This window comes from Meleagris gallopavo, chromosome 4 (assembly GCF_000146605.3).
Source record: "Meleagris gallopavo isolate NT-WF06-2002-E0010 breed Aviagen turkey brand Nicholas breeding stock chromosome 4, Turkey_5.1, whole genome shotgun sequence".
NCBI classification, from domain to species: domain Eukaryota; kingdom Metazoa; phylum Chordata; class Aves; order Galliformes; family Phasianidae; genus Meleagris; species Meleagris gallopavo.
In genome coordinates this window covers 31,270,158-31,280,566 of record NC_015014.2, presented here as the reverse complement: position 1 = coordinate 31,280,566, position 10,409 = coordinate 31,270,158, and the positions used below count along the sequence as shown (strand labels likewise).

The 10,409-nt window shown below is 36.7% G+C and overlaps 1 pseudogene; it reads right to left on the bottom strand.

Annotated features, from left to right (window-relative positions):
- Positions 1–3,216: 3,216 nt before the first annotated feature.
- LOC116216631 lies at positions 3,217–3,325 on the bottom strand (annotated as a pseudogene).
- Positions 3,326–10,409: the final 7,084 nt, after the last annotated feature.

Here is a 10,409-nt window from a genome sequence, read left to right as displayed (position 1 = left end):
TTCAGGCATTCCTTTTCATCATGTTTCAGAGCTTATCTAAAGCTGAGGCAGGCTTAAATGCCAGCTGTTTGGATGCGGACAAGCACGAGCTGTAGCATAAGCATGAGGCTATTACTAGAACAAAGCATAGAATCTAGATTTCTGGTCACCAGCTCCATTCAGTTGAAGGGCTGAATAAGAGGGTTAAGAACTAGATGGTAACACATCTTCATCCCTATGTTAGCAATCATGGATGACAATTAACAGTATTTGTTCTTATAAAGTACAAAATGAAGAAAAACACAAAGCTGAGGAAAAAAAATTGAAATACTAAAAGTTATGACAAGAAGCTTATTCTTGTAAGAACTCCCCAGAAAGCAAATATTTCCATGATACGGCCACAGCTACTACTATTGGAGTCAGCTTTATTAACATATCAGGACATTTCTCCATAAGAAGAAAACCCAACACAAAGAGCTATTTGAGCCTTACCATCAATGACAGTAAATACCAATGAGTGATTCTGGTGGTTTATCACAGTTATAAGCCGTAACTCCTGTTCTCTGTTTCCTTTCACTGGATCTGTTCTGCCTACCATAAACTTCCATACATCATAAAAACCTTGATTTAAGTAACAGCTTAAATACTTGAAGAGCTTCAGTAGCTAGTAAAAACTGAAGTGGTTTTTTTTTTCCTGAGATTCTTCAGCTGACTTTTTTGTACAATCAAGTTTTCTTAAATGCATTCCTCCTTCTCTGAACTTGCAAACCTCATTTAAGCACATCTTTTCTGCCTTAATAAAGAAACAGAATTCATGTATTTGTCAGCAAGTTCTTTGAAAATCTTGTTAAAGCAGTATTTTCTGGTAAGGGTTAACAGAAGGTTATAGAATATGTTCTTGTTCTCAGGTTGGGACAGGAGAATTATATAAGAATCTGAGTAAAGCAATTGGGTTGCAAGTAAATGATTATTTTCTTCTTTTTCTTCACGTTGCAAATGCTCAACATGCAGCAAGAGGCTTTGGAAACGAGAATAACATGCAGAATTGTTTGCTTTTGGGAAGCAATCATAAATATGGTTTATATTACATCAAGCTCATTAAAATTATTTGTTCAGCTAGATACAGTACCCTGATTAGCAAGTCCTGTTAGTCACTGCAATAGCTCAAATGAACTGGAATTAGTATAAATCCATTACTAATAAATGATATGAGAAAAAATAACTGCAGCACAGACTGCAGCACAAAAGTTGTTTTTACAACATACAAGCTAGCAAAATGAAGGGTTTCTAAATTAGCATGTGAAAACCTGGAAAAACTCAGAAGTATCTGAAAGAGCTAAAAATAAAGATAAGCGAGAAGTGTGATCATAGATGACATTCAGTAAATACATATTCACAGAATCATAGAATTATCAAGGCTGAAAAAGACTACCAAGATCAACTAGCCCAACTGTCAACCAATCATCACCATGCCCACTAACTCATTGTGTACTGAAGGACTCAAGCATTACCAAATTCCTCAGTGAAAACACCTGTTTTAAGCAAACTGTCACAAAAATGAAAATAGACAACTAATATTTAAGATACTGTAAGGCCATGTATTTTTTGTTTCAGTTCTGACCTACTTAACACTCAAAAGTTACAAGTGGGTGGGTGTGACTATGAAGGTGGATGTAAATAAATTTGGGAAATGGAAAAATAACCTGGAGAATGACTACAGAATTTACAGATAGAATACAATACAGACAGTACTTCCTATGTGAATTGAGTGAAGCAGTGGTTGATAGAAAAATAATACGCTATCACATAATTTGAAACAAAAAATACAAGGTTCGCCATTCTCATTTCTCAATTAACTTCACTTTGCAATAAGACCTTGAAGTTGTTTCAGTGAGATGTTTGGGAACTGTTTTATGATAAATAATAAAATATTATGAGCTTTACAGGAAAGCCTACACAATAAGAAACATCTAGAGCAAAGGTGAAGGTTTTCCTCATCGCACCAACAAACACTACTGCTTCAAAAGCATTATATATGTAAGCCTTTTGTGCTCTCTCATGCTCTCCATATATCATTTGCACTGGAACTTTGGCTTATCTTATAAATGATTAGTCTTTATGGCTTCACTGAAAGTAGAAACGCTCATATTGAAAATGAACCCTAACAAGACTTTGGCATAAGGGGACTTCTCTGCACAATGAGGACTACAAACTGAAAACATACATCAATACCATTTTAAAAATTTAGCTTGGAAGAACACTGCAATATAGCCTGCCATTTTTTACATTTTCTTTAACTCTCCTCCATACATGCACTGATAATTTTGCTTTGCAATTAGACAACGTTCATCAATAAAACACTCTTTCATTTGAAAAAAATAATAATTTTAGAGCTAGGAGTGTGCCCATTTTCAGATATCATGCATTAAAAAAATGGTTCCTAGGCAGCAACTGTGTACACAAAGTATTAATGTGGAGTGGAGTAGTTTAAAAATAAAGCCTTGGATGGAATTTTTACAGTATCTGAAAAAGCAAGCAGAGGGGAAGGAGGGGGCAGAGGTTGGAAAAACACTAAGTCCTGCCCATCTTAGATCACAATGATTAATGGTATGGAAATGTTAATGCAACTCAGAAGTAGTCGTATCACATGGAAATTTAGAAAAATAAATATCAAATTATTTCTAAGAAATTGCAATCATTAATAATCTTAGAGCTCACTTGGAACCTAAGATGCATAAGGAAAGGTATTTGACACTGATGGTATTGATTAGACTGCATAATCGAAAGTTTCACACACCATCCATGCTCCAGCTACAAAAGAAATCACCGACACCTAACTTTCAGTAAGGATAAAATAATTTTTAAGTGGGCACGTAATTTTTGCAAGTGTTCTTGCCAACACCAGTGTAAATCAAATTAAATCATAAGCTACTTAATCCCTCACTCCACAGAGGATTTCTTTGACATCCATGCAACATTTTGTTGTTTTGGTTTTTTGTTTTTTTTGGTAAGTCTTCATATGTTAGGATTCTTCAATACTTTTAGCAGTACTTATTATTACTACTAGTATTACAGAATCACAGAATCACAGAATTGTAGGGGTTGGAAGGGACCTCTAGAGATCATCGAGACCAACCCCCCTGCCAAAGCAAGTTCCCTACACCAGGTCGCACAGGTAGGCGTCCAGGCGAGACTTGAATATCTCCAGAGAAGGAGACTCCACAACCTCCCTGGGCAAGCCTACAGCACCCGGTATTCCCAGGAGGTCTCCCATCTAAGTACTAACCAGGCCCGACCCTGCTTAGCTTCCGAGATCGGACGTTGCCAGGGTGGGATGGCCGTAGACAATTACTATTAATTAAAATGAACATATTAACATATGAACATATAACTATTAGACATTACTATTAGTAATAGTTAGATTGCTGCTGCACAGTCCTGCTCCCTCTACCATGGAGCAGAGCAATGAAAGTAGAGAAACTAATGATATTAGTTAAACAATTAATGTTCCAAACACATTTAAGACATACTTAATGAGGCAGTATAAATTAAGATTGCAACAGCAGCTACTATGTTAAAAGACAAGTGAATATAGAACAACCTGCTCTATACATGCAGGCAAAATAGTCTTACAAACAGAAATCACTTGGAAAATGATCAACAGATCACAGTGTCTGCACTGAAGATCATGTAATCACAGAACCATAAAGTGATCTGGGTTGAAAAGTACCTTGGAGATCATCTCGTTCCAGCTCTCTCATTTGATAGTGCCCTAAGGAAAAAAAATGGTTACATGAAGCTCTGAAGTAAGATGAAACAGGGACCAAGTGGGAAAAAAACAAAAAACACTGAATTAAGTATGAGCCAGGTTGGGAACTTCAGCTAAAAGTAGAACTTAGGGGGACAAGTCTGGATGTTTTGTGCAGGAGCCTTGTTCTCTCCTCTGTCTAGAAGCCAAGCCCCTGACCTAGTAAAGCACTGTGATTAAAAGAGAACAGATATAAAAGCTATCATCCATCATCTTTTTCCCCCCTCCCTTTAGCCTGTTTCTTAGCTACAAGGATGAACAGACTGAAACATAGATTTATTTGATTACTTCAGCCTTTCCCATGCAACAACCACATTACTGTATCTTACACTTGTCAGGAAAAAGCACAATACATTGGATCTAGCACATGCCTTGTTGTCACTGAGGTAAAAGTTCAGCTGCACAGGTCTTACATTTCGTAATTGTGAGACTGTTGTTGTTAGACATAGGTCCCAGGGAAAGCCAAAATATGCTGTCAGAGCAAAGTCTGGCACCACCATATTGATTTTTAGGTCTCACTGAATAAGACTCAGTTCCAGTCTTCATCAAACAAAATGCTATATGTTCATTTTAATTAATAGCTTTTGTTTGTCCCCCTCCAACGCTACTTTAAATAGCCAGCTGAAAAGCACTGCTGGGCTCTTTGGGTATGTGTCAGGCCTGGAGGGTCCACAGAGAAAGCGGGCTAAGAACCAGATATCAGAAAGCTGGATTAATTCAAGATTCTTAAGGGGGGCCTCCATCTCCATATGTGCTCCACCAAACAGAATTACTTTATTGCAGAGTAACTTCTGTAAATGACTAAGACCACCTGCGAGACAGTAGGTCAAAGAAAGCAATTTTGCAGTTTTTGTTTTCATTGGCAATTGCAGAAGGTTAAAGCACTTTATGACTTCATTCTAAATTTGCTATCATAACAAGTTATTTTTGTATGGCTACCTCGGAAAAGTACCTTAGAAGAAAGCTTTTTCTGCAGAGATTTCACAAAACCACATTACTTGCTACCTTATAAAAAAAAAGGATATGAGAACTTACGCTGTCTTCATATACATGTTGTAAATGAGGCTCCAAGAGATGCTGTACAGCTGATCATTCTCTTTCAGTTAATTAAACACTCTTCAATCAAACGCTTTGTTCATAAGAATATCCTTTGAGTATGAACTTTAGGACCTACCAGCCAAGGAGCTAATACTTGCCTTAGTAGCAAGAAAGTCTTGTCCAAGTCAATACAGAATACAGCAGTTCTCAAAGCTAAACTATTCCTATTCTGAGTCAGTATCATGCAAGTATTTAATCTTCTCAGAATATTTTATACTGACCAAAAGCAAATATTTTTTTCCCCAGAGGTTTATAAATATTTATTACAGAAATCATTTCTCATTCTTCCTTCAGAAGTTATGCAAGTAAGTAAGGACTAGATGAAAAATGATGCCTCAAAGATATCCAGGTCATATGTTAAAACAGACTTTCACAAAGTTTTTAGCAGAAGCAACATTAACTCATTTGAAATGCAGTTTTGATTTGCTGATTGTTGCTCAAAAGGAAAAAAGTTATTTTATAGCCTTTATGTCACTGAAATGAGTAGCAAATGTTTTACTTTTTTGAAGACTCTTACCCACCGCTTATTATACAGTCAGCAATATAGGAAAAAAAAGATTATTTGAGCAGCCCATTAGTCTTCTCTTTGCACATGGTAGGTATAATCACATGTTTCTGTCAGATTCTGATCGTACTTGAGAACCTAACTGAATTCCAGTATTAGATTTCAACAAGAACACAGGGTTCTGGCAGAAGAAGGAATAAGAAATGCAGTGAACAGTGAGAATATTAGAAGTAACTCAGCAAGTAATGAAACAAACTAAGCTTACACATTAGTAATTCCATTACATAGATATAGTGGTGATATAGCAACAAGCATCCAAACAAGAAGAAAATAAAGCAAAATTGGCAGAAAAAGATGATGTTACTATTATTCTAATATATTTTACATATTTAGAACTATATAGTAATAAGAATTCATGTTTTTCAACTGTACCTGCAACACTTAAAAAAGCAAATAAACTATGAGGAATTAAACCAAGTTACTCTTTTTAGCCCTCTAGACTATCAAAGATCATTTTCATCAGATAAAAATTTCCTTACCGAGGCCTTGTCTTTAGGAGTACTAAAGGCAAGTTCTAAAACAAATTCATAGATAAATGTCAACACCAAGCAAAACCAGAGTTAATAATGCTATGTCTTCTCCCTTTAATTCACCGCTAGTTTCTTTTCACTTATATTTTATTGTTTGTAAAATCACCAGTTTATGTTTATGTTAGCAGCCACACATTAGAAACAACCATTACTGCTAGATCTGGCGAGTCTGCAAGCTCATTTATCACCAGAATTATTTTCTACAAGATAAGCAAATAAAAACCTGAAAGAAGTCTTTATTTTGGTAGAGTACTCTACTTAATGTCATTTGTACCTCAGATTCCATAAGACTGAGTAAATAGACTGTGTTCGTGACATGCACTGAACTCACATCAAGGAAATAGTCCATCAGGGTGAAAAGCACCGTTTTAACATCTCAGAACACAAATGAATAATTTTGCATTCTTTTCACAAGATTTACAAGGTAACAAGAAATCATCAAAGGAGATCAGAATAGTTACCGAATATTTTAAGCCTACTATACAGCTAATTTTCACAAACTGTAAAAGTTTTTGTTTTGTGTTGACTGGCTACTCTCTTTTCATTTGTCAAATTAGGTTCTGGTATCTGGTAATAAAATCTGACATAGCTATATGACAGCATATTGCTCTAAGTTTCATGCAGATCTTTCAGTTTATCCAGACTTGCTGCAGTGAGCAATATATCGAATGACCTCACACAATATAATGCTGGCATCACAGAATTCAGAAATTCTGCTATCTTACCTCCTTTCTTCATTAAAAAGATATCACATTACCAAGAAAAAAAATGATACCCAAAATAAACAGAAGAAATACACAATCTAGTCAGTAAAACAGGTTACTCTAAGTCTGCATTGGGAGCGAAACACATCAACACAGTGTTCCTATTACTCCATATTCTCTCCCTGAACATATCATAGCTACCAGAAGAAACTCAAAGATAACAAATTTGCAGTAACTCCTTTGCAGACAGCAAGATCTGAAGCCTTCAGCTCAGAGGATTCACTTCTTAATAGAACTACACTACTGTGCAAATCCTGCAGAGGGGAAGAAAACAACCAGCAATTCCCTCATCATTCCGGGGGGGAGGAGGGGGGAAGAAGGTGGTCTAGCATGCAATGGTTTCTCATTCACCAGCTGACAGGTTTCATCAAAATGCTGATGATGTTCAGTTGGGAAGAACAATATTTCCCTAAATGAAAATATTAGAAGCCTGTATTCTAACATCACAGTGCTTTGGTCAATCTGTCAGGATAGCTGGTTTCCTGAAAATCAGCACAGTACAGAATTTTCCTGCAATCTTGTGGCTCAGAAATTACAAACAGATACTCAGTTTCAGTGTCTCCTTTCCTTTCTGACTTTGCTTTTTAACCCTACACACCCATGCAGTGGATTCACAAAGCTTGCAAACTAATGCAAACATTTGCCTGTGACAGATCTCAACACACCCTGCAGCTCATGTTAATGAGAAACATAAGTTTCAAATCAAGGCATCAAAAGAACAATTTTCTCAGAACATTATCCTCTAAGGGGTCTCTAACACAGCTTTCCCTCTGGGTTTCAATAACCTCAACTAAAGCAAAATTCGTCCAGTTCAACTTGAGGGAGGAGAAACATCACTATTTTGGACAAGCCTTTCAGATAAAAACAGGCAAGTGAATCTCATATGACTCTAGATCAGGCCTTCTCCACTGACCAAGAGCTCTATGCTGTCACATACAATTTCCATGATCCCACCTAGAACAATTTAAAGGGCATCTGTGGCTCAACTCCAGTATGACTCAGAAGCCAAGAATTTATCTTCTCCGTTTCCATTTCCTCTCTGATTTTGGCAGACCGGCATGGAGTCCCAAAAGAATACGGTCTACATATATCATGTACTTCAGGGGTTCATCTGCACTCCATTCACAGTAAATTCTGCTTAATGACTGTAGGATTCAGGTAGGAAGCATGGTCTGCTTTTCAAAAATCAAAAAGCACATCAAGGCAAAAAGTAATTCTTAAAGCTAAGGTCATGAGACAACTGGAAAGAGTTACAGAAAATTCTGATGTTCACAAAAGGTGCGGGTTGGTTCTTGGTGGCATAAACACTCAGCAGCTCACCACTCATAAAAGAACAATTGTAAGATTGCTGAAGTAGTTGAGAAAAAAAAAAATTCTGGAACCATCACCTACTTTCTGAATCTTCAAATACACAGAAGTGTTGGTCAGTTCCAGATCAATGCCTCTGCTCATCTTACACACACACACGAGCAATTAAAGATAGATCAAGAAATAATAAAGTCATTACTATCTCTCATTCAAAATGTTTTCAGCATGAAACAATTTACACCATGGGATCAAAGACAAAGGAAGTTGCATTAGAAAGTGACTGCTTTGCAACTTACATTCCCATTGGTTACCAGCTGACTCATAAAAAATGCAAAATTTCCAGGCCTCTGAGGTATCTAGTAAGGAAAACAAGCCCCCCAGAAGAAGGAATTTCAATGTTGTCTACCAGCAGCTGTTACTCAAGTGCAATTCTTCTGATTCTGACCAGTAAACTGTTGCATAAATCTGGACTGTTTCTTGTCCTTCATCCCATCTGCAGAAATACATTTGCTCGCTGTCACTGATGAAAAACAGCAGAATCTCAAATACCTGTGATTTTATCATTTTAGCCAGTTCTTACCCTTACATAGTGTCCACCAAGGCTCTCAGTTTGAAGTGATAAGTCATACAAATAGTTCTGTTCCTAACATAATTATTTTGCTGAAAGTATTTCAATGCTGTGGAGAACTTGAAATGCTTTAGTAGCTTTCAGGCTATGTGCTTAAAAAACATCCAGTGTTAAAGAATCTGATCCTGCATACTGAGGGAGTTACTGAGACCCAAAAAATGTTGTTGAGTACAAAGTATCTGTTAAATACAACACAAGCATCTTCCAATCCAAGAAACTACTGTGAACAAGCAAAAATTATTTCTTTGCAATTTTATCATTACTTCACTTGACTTTTCTATCCTCCTTTTAATAAAGCTTGCCAAAGGACTCATACTTCAATTAGTATTGAACGTAGCTCTAACCATAATAAATATGGATCTAATTAGTGAACACAGTGCCAAGCTCCCCACGCTCACAGAGCATGATGTCAGTGAAAAGGTTATATCCAGACATATATAGATACTTAAAAATGCCATTATAAAAATCAACAGCAACCCTTAATTAGCATTTGTTCCATCTGTTATAGGCTCATCTCAGGAGACAAAGCCTCCTTTCTGTGAGCTCACCTTTTGACTGTGATCATACAGCCAGAAGTATTTCCAATTTGAATTCAACATGTACAAGCTGTTATCTCCCACTTACTTTGAAAGACATCATCAGTACACTTATTCAAAACATGCCCCTGTGAAGCTTCCCATTTACAAAGTCAAAGGCGCAGCAAGTTTTGTGCAGCTCCAATAGGAACGTTGCTTTGAGGTTTCTGCTCATGACCTGCAGTTTTGCCCCAGCTTTCCTTCTCACACAGTACTGCACGTTGGACTCCCCAGTTACATTCAGTTAGACATTCAAAATTGTTTTCATTGCTTACCAAAGTGTTTCCAACTGATGCTATGGCCTGGTTTTATGAGTTAGTAGTAAATGATGTGCTCCCACTCTGAGCTCCCCTTTTTAACACGATATTAGTACAAGATAATGTGTTAATCTACATGTCTGACACAGAATTGTGTAAAAAAGGCACCCAGTTTCAAGACAGACCTCACTTTGGTTCTATTGAAGGATCCATGCAGATGCAGTAGACAGAAATATTCTGTCCATTTAATATTAGAACAAATTCAGTGGGAAGTTTGTAACCTCAGTTCATAACTTACTGCAAACTCAGTGGATACAACATAGTCTAGGGAATAATTGGAAGTGTCACTGTTCAAATCTCAGAAGCTATATTAAATTGCTACTGCTATTCCTAAGAATGTGTCTCCAAATTCTACCCAATGGGCACTTTTTTTCCCTACATCCATGGATCACAAATAGAAGAATTAGCTGCTTTTTTTACTGCAGGTCCACAGGAAAGTTTAGAAATAAAACATCTGACCTACCTATCTCCTACCCACTTATCAATAAGAAAAATAATCAGAAATTAATAGCAAGCAGAAGAGTTAAGCATTATTTATTCCATCTACTGACTTAAGGCATGGTCGTGCTTCAACAGAAATTAGTGGTAAACTCTCATTGAGTTCAGTGAGAGCGAGATTAAAATCCCCGGTTTCTTTCCTCCCAACATCCTTCCTGGAGGAGCCAACAAATCATGCAAGTGTAATGGCCATCTTTAGCTTCAAAATTATTTTGAGAAAGTGCACATAAATGTTGAACAATGTTTTTTCCCCATTCTTTGGCAAGGCTTCTGATCTTTACTTGGAAAAGTCAACAAGAGGAAAATTACAAAAAAACAAGATATAGTACAAGTATGATA